Below are 26394 nucleotides of genomic sequence, written 5' to 3' on the forward strand. Positions count from 1 at the left end.
TTGTTCAGCTGGTGTTGAGGTGAGGAACTGAAGTTCATAATAAAAACATTCCTCTGGCTTAGCTACGTGAATGAATGAATAAATGAAGTGAATGAATGAATGAAAAAAAAAGTATTTATTAAACACTATGCAGTGCAATATATTAAACACACAGCAAAGCTCTATACTCAGTGTTGGGTAAATAAATATAAAGTAAACCAGTCCTTGCCTTCCAGAAGCTGAGAAAGTTCCATCCAGGTGGCCTACTCCAAAAGAATCTTATCCAGCCTGCCCCTGTTATTTAGTTAACAATGTAAATTGCTCTCATTGTGTATCTTCTCTTTATCATTTTACAAAATATATATATATATATATTTTTTGTTTCCAAAATGAGGACACTCATTGTGACCTTGGAACTTAATATTCGTTGACACACCATTAAATACTAGGAAAGGTTAAACTAGAATTCAGGGCTCCTTTCTCTTGATTCCGGGCTTTTTCCATGACAAGTTGTCTCAAAGAATATTTATGGATATGATGAGGGTACAGTAAAGTGGAATAAATAGAGAAAAGTCCTGCATTTTATTTTTTAAAAAAAAAAACAAGAAATACTAAAGGAAATTTCTTCCTCCTTGCCTCCATTTCTGTCTTCCCTTCTGCTAAAGACCATTAAGATGAAGTGATTCTTATTATCTAAATAAGATTGGGAATAACCCAATGCTTGCTTTCTTGAATGACAGATGAAAGAAAGAAAATTGTCTTTATTAACATAACTTTGCATTACCCAAAAATATCCAGTTCCAGATTCTGTATACACTAAGCACTCAATAGTTGTTTATGAACTATATAAAAGTTGTACAAAACATCAAATAATTTTAAAAACTGGAGGACAGTGAGGAAGGAAGTACCAATATGAGAATGAAGAAGAGAGCTTTAATGTGGAGGAAGAAAATTTAGGTTGGGAAGGGAGAGATGAGCCAAGGAGCCAGGCAAAGATCCTTGGGCAAGAGGTAATGTGAGCTAGAGGAGTTGGAGACACATCTTCCCCCACAAGCTATGCTCTGCCAACTCCAAGTTGGCTCTCACTCCTTTTGTACCTGTGATTGTGTACCATGAGCTATTTTTTAGATTTATCTCCAGGTCAGCCTCCTCTATAAAGTTTGCTCTGATTCAGAAGGCTGATGGTCCAGTGGATATAGCACTGGGCCTAGAGTCAAGAAACTCAACTTCAAATCCAGCCTCAGTATCCTTTCTTAGTATGAGTAAAAGTTTAAGCACCAAGGACCAGTTAACCTCTATTTCCCCATCTGTAAAATTGAAGTCATAATAAAATATCTTTCCTGGGATCATGGTGGGGATCAAATGAGATGATAATTGCAAAATGCTTAACCCAGTTTCTCCCAGTTGTTTGCTCTTTACCTTTTTAAATGCCTTGATTTACTTAGCTTTGTACATATTGTGTCTTCTCCCATTAGAAAATGAGCTCCTTAAGGATAAGGACGGCTTAAAGTTTGCTTTGTAATTCTCTCGTTTCTTCCCTTATGTCCCTTCCAGATATTTTATTTTTTCAGGGAATTGATTGGAGATTCTCAAAGGCTGTGCTAGTGGAGCATAAGCATCTGGAAGAGTCTATAATGCTGGAAAGGCTTTTGTAAAAACCTAACAATACAATGAGACATTTCTTAGATCCAGATTCATTAAGCATGGGGAGCTTAATCACCCATACTAGACTGGCTGCTTGGTGACAAAGTCTTTGGCCATGGCAACCCAAGAGAGAAAGAGAAACAGACAGAAACAGTGACAAAAACAGAGAAAAAGAAAGAGACAGAGAGACAATCACAGGAGAAACAGAGAGAGGAGAGAGACAAGAGCAGAAAGACAGATTGGGAAACAGAGGCAGAGAAAGGAGAGAGATAGAGATCATTTATTAAAGATTACTATATGTAAGGAATTGTGTTAAGATCTAAGAATGATTTAAATATAAGCAAACAAGAAGGCCTTGCCCTCAAAATAGCTAGATAATATATTGTATGAACCTCTGCACAGGTCAGAAAAAAATGAGTTCAAATTCATCAGCAGACACTCAATAGCCACGTGGACCTTGTCAATTCAACTGTCTCTGTCTTAGTTTCCTCATCTATAAAATAGGGTCAATAATAGCACCTAACCCATTGGGTTGTTGGGATGAACAAATATAGTGATTAAACATGTAAAGTGTTTTGCAAAATGTAAAATATTATATAAATGTTAGCTAGCTATTGTTATTATCCAGGAGCTTATATTTTAATTAAGGAAGAAACCACATAAAGGAGAATGTCAAGAGTGTGGAGGAGTATGTGGGGGTTGGCAGGAGATTGGAAGAATTGATGTAGTGCACTTGCTTCCCACAAGAGAAGGTCAAAGACTCCCCTGTCAGAGATAGGAGGGAGCCCAAAGTGAAGCCCCATCTTCAGACAAAGAACACAGAGATGACTGGAGAGTAAATCAAGGAAAGGGGTCAACAAAAATCAAAATAACAAATGCAAAACAATCCTCAGTCTTCCTCAGTTCACTTTTGCTTCTGCAGCAACGGTGACAGAAAGGGAAGCAGAGGAGGTGAAGATTCATCATTTTCCAAATGTTTTTAGCCATTGGTATTCTCAAAGTAACATCTGAAAATGAGACCAATAAGTGAGCTTCTAGCTGAAAGAGCTGGATTGTGTTCATCTTAACTTGACTGGTATAAATGAAAGCAGAAGTGAAGAAAGAAGTTGCATTAAAATGGAAGATGGCTCACAAGCTTTCAAATAAAGAAGTTAAAGGAATTGCTCTTAGTAGGTCTCCAAAATAATAGAAAACATCATTGTATATCTTATTCTGCAGGGATAATGATAAATATTTACAAAAAGACCACCATGAAAATAATTGCAGTTCAAATATCATGATCTGTTTTAAGGAGTAGAGAGGTAGAAAAATTCTACAAAGAACTGGATAGGACTCTACAAATTAAATTCATATATATACTCTGATATTAGGTGACATCAAGGAACAGCTAAGAATGGTGAGAATGATATTAGAAAAAAATATATATATCAGAAATAAGGAATAAAAGAAGTCAAAGACATATGCAGAACCTGGTGCTAATGTGTCAAGATTTGCTTCAAGAAAACCATTGGTGAGTGCTGGATATGTTGAGCATCCAACAATACTAGACAATATGTAATTGATTATATTTTAACGAACACCATGATGTAATGAAATTACTGACATAGGACTCATATTTTAGTTATACATGAATATGTGATCACTAACAATAGAGCAAAGATAAAAATTAATAATAAACATCATAAAAAGATTTGTCACGAGATTAAAATCATTTCATCCCAATCAGTCATCAAGTTATTGATGATGAAAATACAAAGAAAAAATCATGTAAACCCAAGTTGTAATAATGTCACAGAGAAATAAAACCAATGTAAATCATTTGCTACATCAAGGAGATCAAAAGAATTTAAAATACACTCACCAAGGTAAGAGATAAGGTCCCAAAATGGTAGCACCAGTTTCAAGAATAAATTCATTTGGAAAATTTTATGGAGGATGACAGAAAAGTTTGAGTAATATTGCTTGATAAAATGAAGAAAAAAATGGACACTATGGCCACTCTTAAGAAAGAAAATATGTTTGTCTATTCCAAGGTCATTTAAAGATTTAAGAAAAGAATGAAAAGCAAAAGAAAAAATGAAAAATATCTGGAAAGCTTTTTTTTATAAGAAATTTTATTTATTATCAAGGCCATAAGAGTCACCATCCTTGAACTACCCCAGCAGCTACTATTTGAGATGTCACAGAAGCAGAAAAGGCACTAAAGACACTAGAATTGGAGAAAGTATATGGATTTCACCAAATGTACAGAGAGAGCCCCACTAGAAACTACATATTTGTGAGTGTACTGGGGAGATTATAAAGACAAAGGGAATAAAAAAGCTCAGACTTTATCAATAGACCCCAAGAGACAACTGAGAGATAATATATACATGAACAATTAATTATAGGCAGATAAAAATTATGTAAAAAAATTGTGTATTACATGCACCCTAAATGAAGATCTTAACAGGGTCCAAGCAGGATACTGCAAAAAGTATTCCACAGTAGAGCAAATCTTCATCATCACAGACAGAATTAAGATGTAGAGGATGCAGCATCTCACTGCATTATCTCACTATGTTTATTAAAAAGGGGGATTTATAAAAATAATCCACACTGACTCTACCAAACCCCAAACACTAGTCATATCCCTGGAGTCTGGCTAGCTACATCTTCACTTTAAGGTCCTAGGGTGTCTGTCTAATATTATTATTGGCTCACGACCTCATCCTCATTCACCAGTGTCAGTCAATATTACTCAAACTGGTGATAAGCACCCTCAGTATCATTTAATCTTTGAGAGGTCATTAATATTACCAATAATTAGCTAATATTAATTGGTTCTTATTGAGAAAATATAGCAAGAACGATTACAAAGACATACCCCAGAACAAGGGCACATGCTCTAACACTCTTGCCCCTGGGAAGAAGGCTCAAGTTAAGTGAAGTCACAGAAAATAGGTTCAAAGCTAATAGTAATAGCTGACACATTGCTTTTAGATTTGCAAAGTGATTTGAATAGGTAGGCATCTAGAAGATTCATTGTATAAAGTGCTAGATCTGGCTTCAAGAAGACTGATCTTCCTGAATCCAGCCTCAAACATGTACTAGTTGTCCTGGGCAGGTCGCTTATAGAGTTATAAAATGATCTGAAGAAGGAAATGGCAAAGAAATCCAGTTTTCTTGCCAAGAAAACCCCAAATCAGATCATAAACATTGGACATGACTGAAAACAATTCAACAACCCCAACAAGCATTGAATATAGATTATCTCATAAAGCAGCTGCTGGAAACATTTTTCTCATTACTAAATCCATTTCCATGGGTGACATAGAGGCTCCCCACCCACAGGCAGAACACACAATCTCAGCTTCTTTGACAGTCTATGGCTAGGCTGGGTCCCACAATGAACTCTGAATGAGTCCTTCCTGAGATCGGCCATTGGACCTCCGATGATTCTTTCACTCCTGTGAGAGCTCATAAAGCTCTCTAGCAAAAGAAAGAACAAAACAGGAACCATCTCCCTGATGATGTAGAAGCCATAGGCTTCTCTAGAAGGTCAAGTGCTCAAACCTGGGAATGGAGAAGGCCCTTCCCAATGACCACCTCAACTTAGACTGTTATCATGTCCCCATTTGCCCAGCAGGAAAGAAAGAAAGTGAAAATTTAATATGGCGAATGTTTCTACCAATTAACACTGTCTACTAATTAAGAGACTTTTCTTCCCAACTCAATGATTACATAGGAAACAGTCACAGAAGTTGGGTATCTGTCCAATCCAGGGAGCTGGAGCTCTCACTTACATAGCATGGCACATGTCCAGAAGCAGTCTTACCAATCCTATCATACATCAGGGTCAGCAGTAGGTAGGGACTAAGCTTTTATTGACCACTTCCTCATTACCAATTCATTAGAAACACTCTCCTCCAGCAAGTATATTCTTATATAAAATTTTGAATGGTTCAACAGCAGAGAAACCTTTAATTAATGACATTATGCCCATTAATATCAGACTAAGGAAAAAATAGAGATGTACTCCACACATTTGCTTGTCACTATCATGGAAAAGGTCCAGTATCGATTTCAAATGAAAGACTTCCTTATGAATGGTGAAGTTCCCAAGTTGCTCTTGTTTGTATATTTCTGACATATATCCAGAGAAAGCCAGGAAGGACCCTTCAGTTTGGTTGGACTGCCTGTGATTAGCTTAGGAGAAAACTTGAATTAGCTGCATGGAATGGGAAGGATTAGGAGCTACATCATTACAAGAACCATTCTTTCAGATTAATGAAATCCCAAATCCATTGGAGTATTTGAGTATAATCCCAGCATCTATCTAGCACAGTTTTTTGTACATTAATAAATGTCTGTCAGACCCAAAAGCATTCACAATGCACTAACTATTGCAGCTAAGGCAATCTAAGAGCAGGGGACATGGAGATAAAAACTAAATGATTCCCTGTCACAATCAGTTTATATAATTCTTGTCATATAATTATGTAATATACCATTATTACTCAAGTTAGAATATGATAAGTGGATAAGAGCTTCCAAAAATGGATGAGAGTTTAAAAAGAAGGAATAATTTCTATGGAAGGAAGGTTTAAGGAAAAAAATTAAAAATAAGAATAGACGGAGATAAAGAAGGTAAAGAAGGAGTAAAGCCCAAGCTTGGTAGGAAAATTGAACTAAATAAAAAGGTGATAAAAGAAGGTCAGCCAAGATCAAGGAATAATAAGCCATTCCTTTTAACTATAATGTGAGTATCTAAAAAGAACTGAATATAAAAGGATAAAACTCATCAGAAATCAAGGTAAAGTCTTTCTCTTGAGCACCAAAACATCATTTCACATCTAAACAGAGAAGCCAAGGTAAGACATCAATGACAATAAAAGTATATGGGGCTTTTAATGGACAGCAAGCTGAATATGAGTCAGCTGTGTAATATGGAAGCCAATGAAGCTGATCTTATCTTAGGTTTTATCAAAAAAAAAGGTAGAGCTTTCTGGAATGGATGGATAAGATACCTATTGAGCTCTGCCCTCATCAGAACATCCCCGGAGAACTTTCTAGTTCTAGGTAGCATTGTTAGGGAGACTATAGGTAACCTACACAATGTCTAGAAGAAGTAAAGTAGTGTGGTCGAAGATCTTGAAATAACGATATATGAGGAAGCAACTGGAACTGTTTCTCTTAGAAAGAGAAATCCCAAAGACAACTATCTTCAAGTGTTTGAAAGATTGTTAAGTGAAGAAAAGAGTCTAATTGTTTAATTTGGCCCTGCAGGTAGAATCAGGTGCAATGTGTAGAAAAGTTACAAAGAGACAAATTTCGGTTTGTTGTCTAGAGAATCTTCTAACCAATAAAAACTGTCAAATTATGTTAGGGACCGCCTCAGGATATAGTGGGCTTCACCTCCTTAAAGGTCTTCAGGAAGATGGCAGATGACACTTTAGAGGTTCTAATGCAAAAGGGATTTGTTTCATGTATGTTTGAAACTAAATGACCACTGAGTTTCTTCTCCAATATTGTGATTCTATGAATCAAAATGTGATTGTTTCACTTCTGTGACTGAGAGAGAATTATTTATCAGAATGTACCTAATGAGAGAGAGATCACAGAATCACACTTTCTAAGTGGGAGTGGAGAACATAGAAGCTTAATGGTCTAACCCAGATCTTTAAAGTAATGAACTTGCCTAGTAAGTGGTCCTCTAGCCTCTCCTTTTTTAAAAAATTATTTATTTAAAAAACAAAATAAAGAAACCAGAAAGGAATACAAAACAAAATGAAACAAAGTAAAAGAGAACATTGTTATATGCCCAGCAAAATATCAGCAAGGATTCAAAATATATAACAACAAATTACCAAATTAAAAAAGCATATAGATATATATATGTATATATATGCATATATATACACATACATGTAAATGTATATATGTGTATATATACATATATGTATATATAGATAATAAATTATAATGAGTGTCCATCTCTTTTTTACTTCCTTCTAAATACTTTTATTCTCTGCTGCTCACCTTTTTTTCTCCTTTTCATCCCCCCTCCACCATCCCCAAGCAACTATAGTTAAGAAAGGATATACATATGTAGCTATATACATACATAAACATATACACACATCCCCATACACATACACATCTTTTCTATCCCTACAGACTCTTTGTTTTAATTCTGCTCCTAACTTGCCTTGCTATTACTTAACGTCCCTCCACCCATGATTCCTTGTCTTTTCCCCACATTCTTTTTATCTGGTCTGCCCATCTATCTCTCTGTCTGCCTATCTCTGTCTCTGTCTCTGCCTCTGTCTGTCTCTATCTTTGTCTATCTGTCTGTCAGTCTCTCTCTCTCTCTCTCTCTCTCTCTCTCTCTCTCTCTCTCTGTATATATATACATACATACATATATGTATATACATGTATATATGTATACATTTGCCTATTTAACCTATTCCCAATGTAAATAGGTTTTCGGAACCATGAGCCCTCCTCCCTCCTTAATGTCTGTGTCTATTTTTCTTTTGAACCTCTTTTATACAACATAATTACTATTTTTATCTTAATTCCTGTTCCAATGTTTCTTTTGAACTGCCCTATTGTTGTCAATCTTAAATGCATGGTATTCATTTCCCATGTAAAGAATATTGAGCTCCTTGGAATTGATCTTTAATATTGGCTCTTATATGTTAAATTTTCTATTAAATTCAGGTTTGATTTTATAGAAAGTCCTGAAAATCTGCAAACTCCTTGAAGATCCATTTTCCTCATTCATTATTATAGACAATTTTGTTGGATATTATACTTTTGGCTGTAGGCCTAATTCTTTTGAATGTTGAATCATTCCTGGATCTGTGGTCTTTTATTGAGGTTGCTAAGTCCTGTACAATTCTAACTGTAGCTCCTGCATATTTGAATTGTTTTTTTTTCTTTGATTTGCAGATTTCAAAATTTAACAATAATGTTCCTATGTGTTTTCTACAAAGGATCTCATTGAGGTGGTGATCTGTGGATTTCTTCTGTTTCTATTTTGTCTTTATGCCCTATCACTCCAGGACAATTTTCTGGGATTATTTCTTGCATTATTATGTCAAGGTCTTCTTTTTTGGTGACAACTTTCAGGAAGTTGATTTATTCTTACATTTTTTCTTCTTGATCTGTTCTCCAGTTCTGTTATTTTTCTTATGCTTCACATTCTGTTCTTTTTTTTTTTTTTTTTTTTTTTTTTTGGTATTCTTTTATTTATTTATTTATTTTGCTGAGACAATTGGGGTTAAGTGACTTGCCCAAGGTCATACATCTGGGCAGTGTTAAGTGTCTTCCTGACTTCAGGGCTTGTGCTATATCCACTTGCCACCTAGCTGCCCCTATTTTTTTTTATTCTTTATACTCTATTTTGTCATTTCTTGGTCTCTGTATCTTCTTTTCTAGTTGGTTAAACAGGTTTTTTTTTCATGATCTTCTTGTTTTTCTTCAATGGTTTTTATTTTTTATTTATTTTTATCACCCTAGTAAGTGATCCTCCAGCCTCCCATTAAAAACAAACATATAGACAGACAGAATCACAGTGTAAAATATTCCACTCCCTTGGGAGGCCACCAGTGGTACTTAATGAGTTAGCAAGTTGCTTTGAGCTTTAACTCTCTCTGTGTGTGTTTGTTTGTTTGTGTTTTTCCCCACATGTCAAGTCTAAAGTTACCACTTTTAAATTTGTATTCTTTACTGGGGTTTCATCTTTTGGGACCTAGTAATAATAACCACAATAACAGAAAGTTCAATGATGATAACAACAACAAAAACAACAAGAATAGCTGGGTTAGTGACTAGACCTAAGGTTGCAATAGTATAAAAAACTCCAAGCTGAGGAAACTCCAGCTACTTATTCAGGTCAGCATCTTCTCTGCAATCTCTTAGAGTTTACTAAAGCATCTAGAGGTCAACTGATTTGCTAAGAGTCACAAAATCAGAGGGGGCAGCTAAGTGGCCCAGTGGATACAGCACCAGCCTTGAGTTCAGGAGGACACGCGTTCAAATCTGGTCTCAGACACTTAACACTTCCTAGCTGTGTGACCCTGGGCAAGTCACTTAACCCCAGCCTCAGAAAAGAAAAAAAAAGAGTCACAAAATCAGCATTTGCCAAGAAACAAGAATTTATTAATCATCTACTAAGTGTGAGACATTGTTCTAAGTGTTAGAAACATAAAGAGAGAAAAACAAGACTTTTCCCGAGGAGCTAGCATTTTAGTGGGAAAGAGAACATGCAAAAGGCTAGCTAAAAACATACAAGATATATACAAAGAGACAGAGAAAGAGATAGACAGAGAAACTGAAATAGAAAAAAGACACAGAAAGAGATAGAGAGAAAAGGAAATATAGAAGCAAAGAGAAACTGAGGCAGAAGAGACAGAGAGAAAAAGACAAAGAGGCAGAGAAATAAAGGGAAATAGGTTTAAAAGACACAGAGAGACAGAGAAAGAGAGGGAGAGGGAGAGAAGGGAGGAGTATAAATTGGAGGTAATCTGAGAGGGAAGATACTATACATAGATGATAGGGAGGACACCTCCTCATATTCCCCATTTTCCTATTCTAAGATTAGGTCTTTATTTGCAACTGCTTCTCAATAAAAATAATTGCTCGCATTTATAGAGGTATATAAAGGTTGGGAAGCATTATCTCAGTTCATTTTTTACACCACTAAGAAGGCAGGTGCTGCTGTTGTTATCTTCATTTTATAAATGAGGAGACCAGTTCAGAGAGTTCACAATTCACAAGGCAAGTAAGTGACTGCAGAAGGATTTGAACCCAGGCCTTTCCTCAGTACAAGTTCAACTCTTTGTTCCCTCTGCTTTGAGTCAAGCAGGACTGATCTAATCCCTCTTTCCTGTGGCAGCTCCTCAATCCTTGGAAGCGGTTCCATTGAGACTTCCGTTCTTCACTACAAATACCCTAATTCTTTTGACCAATCGTCAGCTCTACTATAGAGCTCCCCTCACCATGACAGGTACCTGCTGTTAGCACTACTCTAATATAAAACAGCATTACTAAAGTGCCAGCGCCAGATGAGGTCCAATGGATGACAAAATACAGGGCATTGGGGCATCTTGTGTTTTGGACACAGTGACTCTTCAAATGTAAGTTAAATTCATTCTGATTTGGGGACTCCTAGGATATCACACCATTGATTCATATAACTCTCACTTGTAATTAACATCACTTTCTTTTTTATTTTTTTTTATTATTATAGCTTTTTTATTTACAAGATATACCCATGGGCAATTTTACAGCATTGACAATTGCCAAGCCTTTTGTTCCAATTTTCCCCCTCCTTCCCCCCACTCCCCTCCCCCAGATGGCAGGTTGACCAATACATGATTAACATCACTTTCAAGCATTTTCTTTTCTTTTTAGAAAACCAATACTCTTGCCCATAACAAAGTCATTGCTGGTAGACAATGGCCTCCAAAGTCCTTCCACCTCTGCCATCCAGATTAGTATGCTCATTATCTCTGATCATCAGAGTTTGTCAATACCAAAAGGAGAAAGTCCCAGCATGGATATTGCTATGAATCCCAGAGTGTCAATTCACTGGAGCTAAGTTAGCCTGAAACCCAATTAGGCTCAGTAGATGTTGAGAATAACTGCTTCCAGGACCCAAGTGCCCGAACATTTCAGATGAATAAGCCTCAATATTAAAAAGCAGGTTATGTCACATGCAGGAAGCACTTAATCCATAGTGGGTACAGCTCCCAGAACTCCCTTAGAATATAGTTCTTTTTCTTTAATGAGATCTTCAATATAATCTGGGGACAGTCTGAGACTATTAGAATTGTCCTTTGCAGAGGGAATAGGGCGTACAACTCCCTAATAAGGTCTAATGGATGACCCTTCCAAAATGATGGTGAACTTAAAAATGGTTTTATAGACCCTTGCACCAAAATCCCAATGAAAGGGGTCATTTACTGGAGCTGTTATTCATCTTGATAGGAAAGCAACCGCATGCACAGCCAAACATCTAGGTCACAAACTTAGAGCTATTATGGACCTTGTTGTCAACAAGAATTTATTAAATGTTTACTATGTTCCAGGAAGGATGCTAATGCTAAAGATACAAAGACAAAAAAAATCTCCAATAGAATTAAATTCTCCTGCCTTCAAGGAGTTCACAGTGTAATAGAGAAGACAACACAAACCAGATATAGCCAGGATAAATGGAGACAATCTAATTTGATGGGTTTGTAGTCATCCTACTTTTTTTTTATTTTACAAATGAGGAAACTGAGGTTCAGGCAACTTAGTTTGACTTCCTCAAAGTCTCACAATTCATAAGCAGAAAAATCAGGACTCAAATCTAGGTTCTCTGGCTCCAAAATCACTACTTTCCCATCACTATTTAACTTCCCTATTTTCAACCCTGGGCTAACTGTAGAGAGCAGGTTTGAGGAGTCACTAAGGTTCTTTCCATGGACCACAAAGCTCACACTCTCGTATCAGAATCAGGGTCAATTTTGGATCACAGAGCCATTCTAGGGGATGTAATTAGAGATGGAAAAAGGCCTCCCATTTGTAGCATCATTAAAATCCATGCAGTGAATGCCTAAAAATGCTCCTCAGGGCAAAATACTGTTCCTGCTGGTTGAATACACATAGCTATTTGCTTCAGGCATGACTGAGGTTACATTTCATCCAGGTTGGGTTGGAAAGTATTATTTCCAGGTGAGGAGAAAGATCACCCTGACTCTATGCATGCATGATCCTGAAATGTCAGGGAGAAAAACAAGAAACTATTCCATCTTTCCCCCATTCTTTTGCTGGGGAGATTTTGATTTCATCCCCTCCCATCCTCTCCATCTCACTTGTAAAACAGTTGGTTCTTCATTCTACACACAATGGCCAAAAAAAGAGGAAATTGAGATAGAGGTTGAATGATATCTCCAAGGAGAGACAGAAACTGTGAAGAGAAAGATCCCAATAGTCCACCCATTGGCTGCCCTTCAGAAGTACAGGAAGAACCAATCCTGAGAAACAGCAAAAGAAAACAACAGTTTCAGAGACCTGTCCCATTAAGATTTCAAATGATTATGTGTTCATGAGTCATAGAGGAGATATGGATAATAGGCTCATCAGGGGAGGTCTGGTTGTCAAGACAAGTCAAAAACAACTTGCAATGAAAATTAGGGACAAGTGACTTGATGATGCCATAGTATACCCATATCAGTATGAGAGAGAGAGAGAGAGAGAGAGAGAGAGAGAGAGAGAGAGAGAGAGAGAGAGAGAGAGAGAAGAGAAAGAGAGAGAGAGAGAGAGACAAAGATAGACAGAGAGACAGAGACAGAGAGACAAAGAGAGACAGAGAGACAGATAGAGACAGAGACAGAGAGAGAGACAGAGAGAGAGAGACAAAGAGAGACAGAGAGACAGAGACAGAGAGACAGAGACAGAGACAGAGAGACAGACATTGTTCTCCTCCATCCCATTCACCAGAGAAAATCTTCATACGCTTGGAGCAGATAAATCCTGAACTCATCATCAGATTTGAAATCTGTGGCTACCCTGAACTTGGGTTAGTCTATCTGCTGGTTTATGAGGATGTGGCTGCTGTGTAAGATACAGCTGTGGAGCCAGAAGGAAGAACTGACTGAGTCAGGTGGACTCCAAAGGGGCATGAGCAGCCATGAAAAGAACTTGGCTATTCCTTACCCCAAAGATGCTAGTTCTTCTGTACCCACCATAAACCCCAGATCTTACTGGAGGAGATGGACAGAGAGAAGGTACAACATGCAAGCAGATCTACAATTTGAAATAATGAGTCCATAACCCTGTGTGACACAATGGAAGAAGTACTAGATGTAAAGTCAGAAGACCTGAATTCAAATTCCATCTGTCTTTGGTCAAGTGTGATCTGGGACAAGTAATTTTACCTCCTTGAGAAAAAAAAGAAAAAAATTTTGAGAGAATAAACAACAGGAAGTCAAAAAAAACTCTTCTAGCACTAAATCAATGACTGTAACTACCAAAGATTCACTTTTGCCCATAATACCATGCAAAGAAACAGAGTACCCTCAATCAGATTGGTAGCAAGGGGAGAAATGATAACTGTCAGATTGTTGAATTAGGTTAAATTAGGCAACTGGGTGGTATATGGATAAAGGACTGGATTTGGGATAAAACTGGAGTTGGAATGCTGCCTCAAACATTTACCACTTGTGTGACCTTAGACATCACTCAATCTCTCAGATTCTATTTGTTCATCTGTTAAATGGCACCTACCTCCAAGAGCTATTGTGAGAATCAATAACATCCACCAAGTGCTGCAAGTCTCACAGCAATATAGAAATGCTAGTGATGAGTATTCTAACTAAAACACCAGACAGTCTCCAAGACTGCTGGCTCATTCATTATCCATCTATTGTCTTCTCATACTCGCCATTATTTGGTAATATTCAATGTTATTGAGTAAATATTCAATCATTGGGAGGAGTTTTCACTTTTCATCTGGATGTTTTCCTGTTGAATAAACAGTCTTCTAAAGACAAGCTGTGTGAAGAATTAGAAGCTGCCCTTATCCATCCATCCATCAATCAATGAAAAAAAAAGATTTGACAACTGATTAACAGTGAGACAAGTGGTGTGGTTTTCTCAAAGCAGGGAGCCATCCTGCAAACACTTTGGTCTGGGTACTTCAGAGAACTACCAAGAAATAGTGCAAACCATCCCAGTATTCTGCCCCTTAGAAGTGACCACGCTTCTGGTAAATGCAACAATCCTGGAGGGCCGCCAAGGCCTCTTCATCCCTCTCGATTTGTTCTGTTCCCCTCCTTTGCCTGTTTTTCAAAAGGACCCTGTGCTTAATCTTAGAGACCAACATTCATTCACTTTCAGAGTCTAAATTGTCTTTCTCTGTATCTCTCATTCTTATTCTTCATATTTATACTGAGCATAATTTTTCTCCTTTTTTTTAGGTCTTTTGAGGATCATTTTTCCAACTAAAAAGCTTGGATGGCAGAGGCTCTTGCCTCTAGCTCATTTCACTTGGAATTCCTCCCCCTCACATCCCAGCCTTGGCATTTTCTTCACAAAGATGGAACGCAGGTTTCTTATTTGAGACATACTATTCTTTCCTCTCCCAGTGATGAGCCCTTTGCAGTATCCAAGCCAAAATTTGAGACTTCTTCTGCTGGACCTGGCCTTCTCTTCTCCTAGCGGAGCTAAAGTGCAGAATACTGTTTTAACAGAATCAGGATTGCAGATCTCAGGCAATTCTATACCACAAGTATTTGTTAAGTACCTCCTGTGTGTAAGGCAGTGAAATATATGTTGAGGATGGTAAATACAAGGAAAAAGTGTGTCTTCCTTCTACTACAGGGATGTACCATCCTTGAGAGACCATTTAGTACTCATCTTCATTAGAATCAATGCGTGACGTCAGCCTCAAGACCTCAAGTTAAGGAGCATCTTCTACCTCCCAAAATATCCTATCTCCCTTGAGACATCTCTAAGTGTTAGAAGCTTTGTATTTATTTCAAACCTGAAGAAGTCTCTCAGGACCATCCATAAAATAGCATCTAGGTCAGCAGGTAATTCTAACAAATCTTCATAAGATAATGATGCAAAATGTGTGTGTTCTGTAACACACACACACACACACACACACACACACACACACGCCCCAAGCTTTTCTACTAATATGGACTGGAGCAATCAATTGACAAATATTTTATTAAGTCCCCACTATGTGTTAAGCATTGAAGCTACAAATCCATACCCCACCTTCAATCAAGTTGCATTCTATGAGTGTGACAACATTCACAGGCATAAGGATAATACAGGATACATACAACATGAATAGAAGACAACTGGAGAAAGTGGTGCACTAGCAGATGTAGGAGGAGGAAAGTTTTCTGGGAAAAGATAATTCTTTTTTTTTTTTCCCTTGAGGCAATTGGGGTTAAGTGACTTGCCCAGAGTCACACAGCTAGGAAGTGTTAAGTATCTGAAATCAAATCTGAACTTAAGTCCTCCTGACTTCAGGGCTGGTGCTCTATCCACTCCACCAATTTGCTGTCATCATAAGATAATTATTGAAGGGAACTTTCTTTTTTTTTTTTTTTATTATATATATATATATATATATATATATATTTTATATTATCCCTTGTATTCATTTTTCCAATTTACCCCCCTCCCTCTATTCCCTCCCCCCGACGACAGGCAATACCATACATTTTACATGTGTTACAATATAGTCTAGGTACAATACATGTGTGTGAATATCACTTTCTTGTTGCACAATAAACATTAGAATCCGAAGGTACATGCAACCTGGGCAGACAGATATTAGTGCTAACAATTTTCATTCCCCTCCCAGTGTTTCTTCTCTGGGTGTAGTTGTTTCTGTCCATCATTGATCAACTGGAAGTGAGTTGGATCTTCTTTATGTTGAAGATTTCCACTTCCATCAGAATACATCCTCATACAGCATTGTTGTTGAAGTGTACAGTGATCTTCTGGTTCTGCTCATTTCACTCAGCATCAGTTGATTTAAGTCTCTCCAGGCCTCTCTATATTCCTCCTGCTGGTCATTTCTTACCGAGCAATAATATTCCATAACCTTCATATACCACAATTTACCCAACCATTCTCCAACTGATGGACATCCATTCATCCTCCAGTTTCTAGCTACAACAAAAAGAGCTGCCACAAACATTTTGGCACATATATGTCTCTTTCCGCTCTTTAGTATTTCTTTGGGATATAATCCTAGTAGTAGCACTGCTGGGTCAAAGGGTATGCACAGTTTGATAACTTTTTGGGCATAATTCCAGATTGCTCTCCAGAATGGCTGGATTCTTTCACAACTCCACCAGCAATGTATTAGTGTCCCAGTTTCCCCACATCCCCTCCAACATTTGTCATTATTTGTTCCTGTCATCTTAGCCAATCTGACAGGTGTGTAGTGGTATCTCAGAGTGGTCTTAATTTGCATTTCTCTGATCAGTAGTGATTTGGAACACTCTTTCATGTGAGTGGATATAGTTTCAATTTCTTCCTCTGAGAATTGTCTGTTCATATCCTTTGACCATTTATCAATTGGAGAATGGTTCGGTTTCTTATAAATTTGGGTCAGTTCTCTATATATTTTGGAAATGAGACCTTTGTCAGAACCTTTGTTTTTAAAAATATTTTCCCAATTTGTTACTTCTTGAAGGGAACTTTCAAAGAGCCACTCCCCAAGCCACTCCCCATGCTCCCTCCCCTTCTCCTGGATGATCTCTGATTTGGTCAATGTCCTTTATTAATTGTGTCTGAACACCATATTTTATCTGTGGGTTCACTTGGAAGGAAAACAGCTGGGCTCACTAGTCCTAGATGCTCATTGTCATTAAGGTAGTCCAAGAATGGATGAATTTGTTGGGCTGTCATATAACCCTGTTGACTTGTGTCAAATTTGTAATCCACTAAAACTATCAATTTGAGGGAGGGAGGGGATAATTTGGAAAAATGAATACAAGGGATAATATTATAAAAAAATTACTCATGCATATATACTGTGAAAAAAAATTATAAATTTAAAAAAATAAATTTAAAAAAACTATCAATTTGTGTTACCTATACTGTTGTCTCAGAATATCTCAGTCATTTTGGATTTTTGTGCTTAAGTGAAGGACATTATATTTCTGCTTTTCATAAGTTATCTTATTAGATTAAGGTCAGTATGCCATCCAGGTTTTGGGGGATTTTGTCATCCAACATATTCCTTATCCTTCTTAGCTTCATGTTCTCTGCAATTTTTCAGTTCAAGTGAATTCCATAATAATAAACGTCTATTATTTACAAAACATTGTGCTAAGTACTGGCAATGGGAAGCCAAAATGGGACATTTCCTGCCTTTAAGAGCTTATATACTATTAGGAATAGAAAGTATCCAAAGATAAGTAAATGAAAATGGAATTTGAACAAACTGTTCACATATGTGTGTGTATTTTTTTTCCTTCTTTCCTCCCTTGCTCCCTATTGAATCATGAAACAATCAGAAGGAAAAATATCATGAGTGCCGAAGGAGGAGAGATTGGATAAGCTGGTAACTGAAGAGCAGAATAAGGAGGGAGTGTAGGATCAAAGTCTTAACAGTAAACAAGGGCAGAGCTCAGATTCTCAGAGAAGCATCGTGGTAAGTTGGCCCTAAAAATAAGTTCTAGTCAAATTTTAGACACATACTACTGGTGTGATCCTGGGCAAGTCCCTTAACCTCAAAACTCTCTAAGATTATAAACCCATTGAAAAAGAAACTTCTTCATCTCTGAGTCTAATGAAATGACAGCCTCCTTCTCCTTCTCCTAGTCCTCAAATTCCCTGAGGCTCATAGTTGTTCAAGTTCATTTGGTCATTCAAACATCATTCAATAAGTTCATATCCTGTAGGATGAGAGAGGCAGCCAGGAACAACCTTGGGGTTAGGAAAACTGGGGGTCAAGTCCAGCCCCTGACACATCTTATCCGTCCGTCCATGGAGATGACTTCCACTGCCTTGAGCAACTCTTTAAGAATAAGGAACAGAAACCTCATTGATGTGCTTTGGATGAAGGGATTTCTTCACCAACTGATCTCCAACTGGTGAAACCATAGATCCCAGTCAGTAAGAAGAATAAAAGAAATAATACATCGTACTAGACCCAGCAAAATAGAGAGAGATCAATATTTCTTTATTGAATCTTAGCCATGTAATCAGCTGGAGACAAGCACAAGCTTTCTTTTTCCTATGGATTTTCAAGAAAGAATTTCAAGGGGACAGCAAGGGAATAACAAACAGTTTCTTTGTCCATTCCTCCCCAGCCCACAAGCTTCTGCATCTGATCAAGAGCCATCAAGATGGATGCTGGCTATGGGAGTAAGGAGGAATCAAATCAGAATGAAGGAAATAAATGGAAAAGACCTTAAAACCTTCAAGGGGATAAAAGTCAGGTCTCCTAAATGGAGGGCTCGAATCAATTCAGGCTCAGAGGAAAGAATGAAACTCAGGATGATGCTGTGAATGAAGTGCAGACACATGGACTCCCAAAAAGTATCCACATGCAAGCAGCACTTAGTTTTATTTATGGAAACCCAAAAAGCAGCAGAAGAGGAGGGGAAGGAAGGAAAGAGAAAAGAAGGGAAAGGAACAGAGACTGTACTGCCTCTACCAGAAGAAGATTTGCATTTGACAATGTGCAAGTCAGTAAGAATAGCAATAGAGAAAAACAATACTTATCCTGTCGTGAAAAATCCTAAAAATAAGCCCCGACTCAGGCACAATTTAAAAAGAAAAAAAAAAGGAAAAAAAAAGAAATCCACATTCACATTGGGTGGCAGTCCCAGGCTGGGACAGGAATGAAATAAGGGAGGCTGATATATGAACGCTGCAATACTGGGTCACATTTACAATGCAGAGCGGCCAGTACCTTTCTCACAACGACCCCCTGGGTATTATTATTTCTACTTTATAGAGGAAAAAACTGAAACTTAGAGAAATAAAAGGATCCCCAAGTCATATATTTGAGCAGATTTTGAAGAGTCATCCAGTCCAAGACATGCCTGAAGAAGGATTCCCAAAACAAATCCAATGAGTTGTCATCTAGTTTGTGCTTGAAGGTTTCCTTCCAGGAAGAGGGGACCATTACCTCCCAAACAACCCTCCCATTTAATTTGACGATCACTCAAATTGTCCCTGATAGTGAGTCCGAATTTGCCTCTTTCCAGTTTCTGCCCATTGATCTGCTTCTGCCCTCTGGGGGTCGAGAAATGAAGTCTAATCCCTCCTGAAAATGAAAGCCCTTCAAATTCTTGCAGTCTGTGAGTTTATTCTACTCCAATTTCTTCTCTGGACTATACATCTATTTCAATAAGACAGCAAGCTTTCCTGTTAGCAAGCTTTTCCAGTTAGAAAGAGAATGCTTTCTTATGTCACTGGAACCCATTTCAGGAGTTGAAGGGTACAAAGCAAGGCATCCATTTCCTTCATCTGATGTTTAGATTATATGACCATAATCCTCCCCCCATCTGGTTGTCCTCTAAGCTCTCTCTGGCTTATCTATGTCCTTCCCAAAATTCGGGGCTTCCAGCTCAGGCCAGAGCCCAAGGATGGGCTGGCTAAAGCAAAGAACAGAGAGGTCAGCACCTCCTTCTTTCCAAAGACCATGTTATGGTCATGTGTCTGGTAGTGATTGACAAGGAGATCAAATTAGAAGCTGGATGGTGCAATGGATAGAGTAGAAATCAGGCCTGAGATTTTCTTAGTGATGTAGCCCCAAAGAAGTCACTTAATTACTCTTTGTCTCAGTTTCCTTACTTATAAAATGGTCATCATAATAGTACCTATCACTCATGGTTCTTTTGATGATCCAATGAGGTAATTTCTTTTAAAAAGTACTTAGCTTAGGGGTAGCTATTTGATATAGTGGATAGAGCACCAGCCCTGAAATCAGGAGGACCTGCGTTCACATCTGGCCTCAGACTCTTAACACTTCCTAACTGTGTGACCCTGAGCAAGTCACTTAACCCCAATTGTCTCAGCAATAAAATAAAATAAAATAAAAATGCCTAGAACAGAGTAGGCAATGTACAAATGCTTATTCCCTTCCCCTCCCTAAACCTATCTCCACTATGATGTTCATTGACATTCTGTATGGCATGATAGCCAGAGAGATTGTCAAAACCAAAAAGATTAGCTGTGTGACCCTGACAAGTCATCACAGATCAGTCTTCTAAGGATTATTCCAAGGTTGAAAACAGGCTGCAATGTGCATGAAGGATCTTGGTTCTTAAAATAAGGAGAATTGGCCATCTTAGCAGAGAAGAGAGAGCTCCATTGTTAGAATCAGGAGAACCGGCTATCGTAGCAGAGAAAAAAGATCTTGGTCCTTAAAATAAGGAGAATTGGCCATCCTAGCAGAGAAGAGAGATATTGGTCCTTAAAATAAGGAGAATTGGCCATCTTAGAAGAGAAGAGAGAGCTTGGTCCTTAAAATAAAGAGAATTGGCCATCCTAGAAGAGAAGAGAGATTGGACCTTAAAATAAAGAGAATTGGCCATCCTAGCAGAGAAGAGAGAGATTGGTCCTTAAAATAAAGAGAATTGGCCATCTTAGCAGAGAAGAAAGAGCTTGGTCCTTAAAATAAGGAGAATTGGCCATCCTAGCAGAGAAGAGAGAGATTGGTCCTTAAAATAAAGAGAATTGGCCATCTTAGCAGAGAAGAGAGAGCTTGGTCCTTAAAATAAGGAGAATTGGCCATCCTAGCAGAGAAGAGAGATTAGTCCTTAAAATAAAGAGAATTGGCCATCCTAGAAGAGAAGAGAGATTGGACCTTAAAATAAAGAGAATTGGCCATCCTAGCAGAGAAGAGAGAGCTTGGTCCTTAAAATAAAGAGAATTGGCCATCCTAGAAGAGAAGAGAGATTGGTCCTTAAAATAAAGAGAATTGGCCATCCTAGCAGAGAAGAGAGAGCTTGGTCCTTAAAATAAAGAGAATTGGCCATCCTAGAAGAGAAGAGAGATTGGTCCTTAAAATAAAGAGAATTGGCCATCCTAGCAGAGAAGAGAGAGATTGGTCCTTAAAATAAAGAGAATTGGCCATCCTAGAAGAGAAGAGAGATTGGCCCTTAAAATAAAGAGAATTGGCCATCCTAGCAGAGAAGAGAGAGATTGGTCCTTAAAATAAAGAGAATTGGCCATCCTAGCAGAGAAGAGAGAGCTTGGTCCTTAAAATAAAGAGAATTGGCCATCCTAGCAGAGAAGAGAGAGCTTGGTCCTTAAAATAAAGAGAATTGGCCATCCTAGAAGGGAAGAGAGATTGGTCCTTAAAATAAAGAGAATTGGCCATCCTAGCAGAGAAGAGAGAGCTTGGTCCTTAAAATAAAGAGAATTGGCCATCCTAGCAGAGAAGAGAGAGCTTGGTCCTTAAAATAAAGAGAATTGGCCATCCTAGAAGAGAAGAGAGAGCTTGGTCCTTAAAATAAAGAGAATTGGCCATCCTAGCAGAGAAGAGAGAGCTTGGTCCTTAAAATAAAGAGAATTGGCCATCCTAGCAGAGAAGAGAGAGCTTGGTCCTTAAAATAAAGAGAATTGGCCATCCTAGCAGAGAAGAGAGAGATTGGTCCTTAAAATAAGGAGAATTGGCCATCCTAGCAGAGAAGAGAGAGATTGGTCCTTAAAATAAAGAGAATTAGCCATCCTAGAAGAGAAGAGAGATTGGTCCTTAAAATAAAGAGAATTGGCCATCCTAGCAGAGAAGAGAGAGCTTGGTCCTTAAAATAAAGAGAATTGGCCATCCTAGAAGAGAAGAGAGATTGGTCCTTAAAATAAAGAGAATTGGCCATCCTAGCAGAGAAGAGAGAGCTTGGTCCTTAAAATAAAGAGAATTGGCCATCCTAGCAGAGAAGAGAGATTGGTCCTTAAAATAAAGAGAATTGGCCATCCTAGCAGAGAAGAGAGAGCTTGGTCCTTAAAATAAAGAGAATTGACCATCCTAGCAGAGAAGAGAGAGCTTGGTCCTTAAAATAAAGAGAATTGGCCATCCTAGCAGAGAAGAGAGAGATTGGTCCTTAAAATAAGGAGAATTGGCCATCCTAGCAGAGAAGAGAGAGCTTGGTCCTTAAAATAAAGAGAATTGGCCATCCTAGCAGAGAAGAGAGAGCTTGGTCCTTAAAATAAAGAGAATTGGCCATCCTAGCAGAGAAGAGAGAGCTTGGTCCTTAAAATAAAGAGAATTGGCCATCCTAGAAGAGAAGAGAGATTGGTCCTTAAAATAAAGAGAATTGGCCATCCTAGCAGAGAAGAGAGAGCTTGGTCCTTAAAATAAAGCGAATTGGCCATCCTAGCAGAGAAGAGAGATTGGTCCTTAAAATAAAGAGAATTGGCCATCCTAGCAGAGAAGAAAGAGCTTGGTCCTTAAAATAAAGAGAATTGACCATCCTAGCAGAGAAGAGAGAGCTTGGTCCTTAAAATAAAGAGAATTGGCCATCCTAGCAGAGAAGAGAGAGATTGGTCCTTAAAATAAGGAGAATTGGCCATCCTAGCAGAGAAGAGAGAGCTTGGTCCTTAAAATAAAGAGAATTGGCCATCCTAATAGAGAATATGTAAAAAAAAAAACCCATGAGAAGCAATTCCCCTGCCTTCAGAGAGCTTACATGTGCCGGTGGGAGGAGGGAGGCAATTTCAACAGATAGGCAGATACACGTGGGCCAGTGGGAAATCCAGCTTCGATTTCTCGATCTTGGGAAGGATGCTCCCTCTACCAATGGAAATCAACACCTTTTCAACCTTTATGGAGTTGCCTGGGTCACCAAGAGATTAAAGGGCTTATCCAGAGCTGCTGAGACATCTCTATCAAAGACCTGCTTGCACAGACTTTGGCACAAACTATGCACTTAATATTATTGCTCGATATACTAAGTTATTGATTCCTGTCTCTGAGGACGTTTCTCTGTCTGCTGCACCAAACTGATATTCAAATACATAAATAAATACAGTGTAATCTGAAGAGGACTCAACCATGAGGCACTAGGGGAATTCAAGAAAGGCTTCCTGAAGGAGAAAGCTTCTGAGCAGAGCCTTGAAGGGTGAGGAATTCTAAAAGCTAATGTGTGTGGAAGTTCTTGAGAAGAAGAAAATTCCCTATAAACTTAGGCTTTTATTATTTCATCAGGAGCCTTGTTTTTCTCTCCTTAACTCTGGAAATGGGATCCAATTACAAGGGGAAAGGGTCCCCTTGCTTAGGCTGCAATTAGCAAAGGTCACTCCACCACCCTGAGTGAGACTGTTGAGACTCCTGGGCCTTGTGATCTGCAGTGTCTTTATTACCCTCCCCCAGGGAGCTGTTCAGTCCTGCAGCTCTCCTCCACCAGCCAATCGTCCTGACTGAAATGCAACCTGGAAATAAATGCAGTCATAATGAGATGCATCCTAGCTGGCTTTAAGCAGAGTCTCATTTCTTCTAGCCCTTTTGGGACAGAGGAATCTTTCCTTTCATAACCCAATGCTGCCATTGGGAAAATCAGCATAAGCCTTTCCTGGGATCAATGGTTTGGGTCTAAGAAAATCAAGCCTGAGAGAGATAAGGAGCCCATGACGAGGCTGAATAGGCAATATGGAGCTTTGGCAGAGAAAAGTCTGCCATCTTTCATTCTGAATCAACTGCAAAATATTCTTACTCCTAAAGAAGTGAAATAGCTCCTTTCAGGTCACATTTGATGAAGGACCACATGGACCGTGAGCCCTGTCAGGCCTGGGGTGAAGGCTTGCAGAGCCCTTTTGGGGGCCACTTATTCACCTTTGGTGTCCACCTGATTTATTCAGCTCTGTGGCTCCAAGAAGCACAGTGACCACAATCCAGTAAACTGTCTTGATAGATGAACTAAAATAGATTGAGGATAACAGATGGCCTCAAACCCATGGGTGAGTTAGGGGAGTGCTGATCTCGAACCATGGAAGACTTTCTCTGGCAGAATGAGCACATAAAAACAATTCTTTCTAATGGCCAGGAGGGCAGCTGAAGCATTAAGGAAAGCTTAGAGCGCAATCAAACACTGCAGAAACCAAGGTCACCCACTGGTGACCCGTCCATCACCAGTTCTCTTGACTTTTTTCTTTGCCACAAGACACTGATGTCTCTGGAAGAGAGACTGAGGCTGATGCCTTTGTGCAGCGCTGCCTCACTTCAACCCAATTCATACACGGAGCTGAGATCCGATCCAGGACTGACTCCAAATGCAGCATGCTTTCCACTGGCCCAAGCTGCCTCTTCTTTCAACTTTTACTCTAAATGCAGGAGAGATAAGGAGCTTTGACTCCCATTGCATAGGAACCCCATCTCTGGACTCCTGGAGGTCACAGATGTCAAGTTATTTGCTCTGGAACATACAGCTGCTAAGTGTCAGAGACAGATCTTCTGGATTCAATTCTAGTCCTTTAATTCATGACCCCCTGCTGCCTCTTCTGCACATAGTTAAGGACTAAACAATTGTTGGTTGAATGAATAAATGAAATCGAGAGATGGTTTGGCAAAAGAGCAAACAGGTTAGCTTCTTCGATATTCCAATTCCTTTCCTCGAGACACAAATGCCTGATGAAGACCTCCATTTGACCCTTAGCCTTAAAAAAGGCTTTGATTGTTCTAAGCAGTGATCTCATGGTCAGGGGGAAATCATTTCAAAGAATTCCAAAATCTAATTCCTTTTTTCCTTCATTCCCTATTCTTTGACTGAGCTCTTCTTGGAAGGAGACATGGTGCTGTGTGGATGGAAAGATGAATAAGGAGCTATTCCTGATTATCTTCTAGTTCTTAGATAAGACCCCTCCCCAAATGGCCAGAATTCAAAGCAGTGTATGTGCTTTAGCATATATATATATATATATATATATATATATATATATATATATATTTATATGTATGTGTGTGTATATATGTATATATATACATATACGTATATATATATATATATATTTATATGTATGTGTGTATATATGTATATATACATATATGTATATTTATATATATATTTATATGTATGTGTGTATATATGTATATATATATACATATACGTATATATATATGTATATATATACATATACGTATATATATATATATATATATATATATATATATGTAAGAGATATGCTATAAGAGAGAGGCAGATGCAGAACTTTGCAAGTCCTTGTCCACTGGAGGTCCGGTTATGTAGTATGAGGTCAGATTTAATTGCGTGCATGGAAGGCCATTTTTAAAGTTAGCTTTGGGCCATTTGAGATAAGGATTTAGTGTATATCTTCACTCCTCCTGGAACTTTGGAGATTAATTTTGTGCTCTTAAATAGAGATCAGTCAGCATCAACACCCTTGCATATATTAACAAAAAATGCATCCCATAAATACAGATATTTCAATCCATCTTCATCTCCAGCTGCTGTAAATAACCATCCTTTTCTTGGTGTTGCTTCTCTTTACAGAAATGACACATATAATTAATAAATAAGCACTCGAAAGGCAAATCAATACAAATCTAACCTTATTCTAACAGACTTTTTGCCTCGTGCATTTTTCAAGGGCTGCCACAAATGCAGGATTGCAATTGCTTTCTGCATGCCAAATTCCAATTTGATGGAGTGCATGGATTTAATAAATGAAGTGGAAATGCAAAGATCAACAAGGAAGCTGATGAAGCATCTGATTCTGCTTTTGACTGGTGCCCACTGATCCACTTGGCACTCATTTGGAAGTATTTGGAGGTGGCGGGGATGTTGGGTAAAAAACCTTGAACTCAGAACTCAAGTCTTAACGCTTTCAGTAATAATATGTTACTTCCCATCTCTGGATCTCAGGTGTCCAGCTATAAGATAAAGGTGATAATATTGGCAGTGTCTGATTCACGTGATAATTCTGAGCAGCAGAGGAAAGAATAGATGTCACACTCCTTGGAATACTCTAAATGGCTACCCGAAAGACAGAGCAAAAAACTAGAGCTTTGGACAGGAGTGATAGACTTGCATTAGACTCCTTCTGGCTACTCCACAAAATCTCAGAGAAAAGCTACCTTGTCCAATCCGCCCCCCCCATTTAAGCACAATCCCTCCTACAACATCCCTAACAAATAATTCTTTAGCCTCTTCTCAAAGACTACACATTTGAGAAACCCACTAGCTCCCAAGGATAATAGCCAGCATTTCTCAGTTGCTTTAAGGCCTGCAAAGTGCTTGACCAGTATTACCTCATTTTAGCCTTTGAAGGTAGATGCTATTATTATCCCCT

The sequence above is a fragment of the Sminthopsis crassicaudata genome, chromosome 4, assembly GCF_048593235.1.
Source record: "Sminthopsis crassicaudata isolate SCR6 chromosome 4, ASM4859323v1, whole genome shotgun sequence".
NCBI lineage: Eukaryota > Metazoa > Chordata > Mammalia > Dasyuromorphia > Dasyuridae > Sminthopsis > Sminthopsis crassicaudata.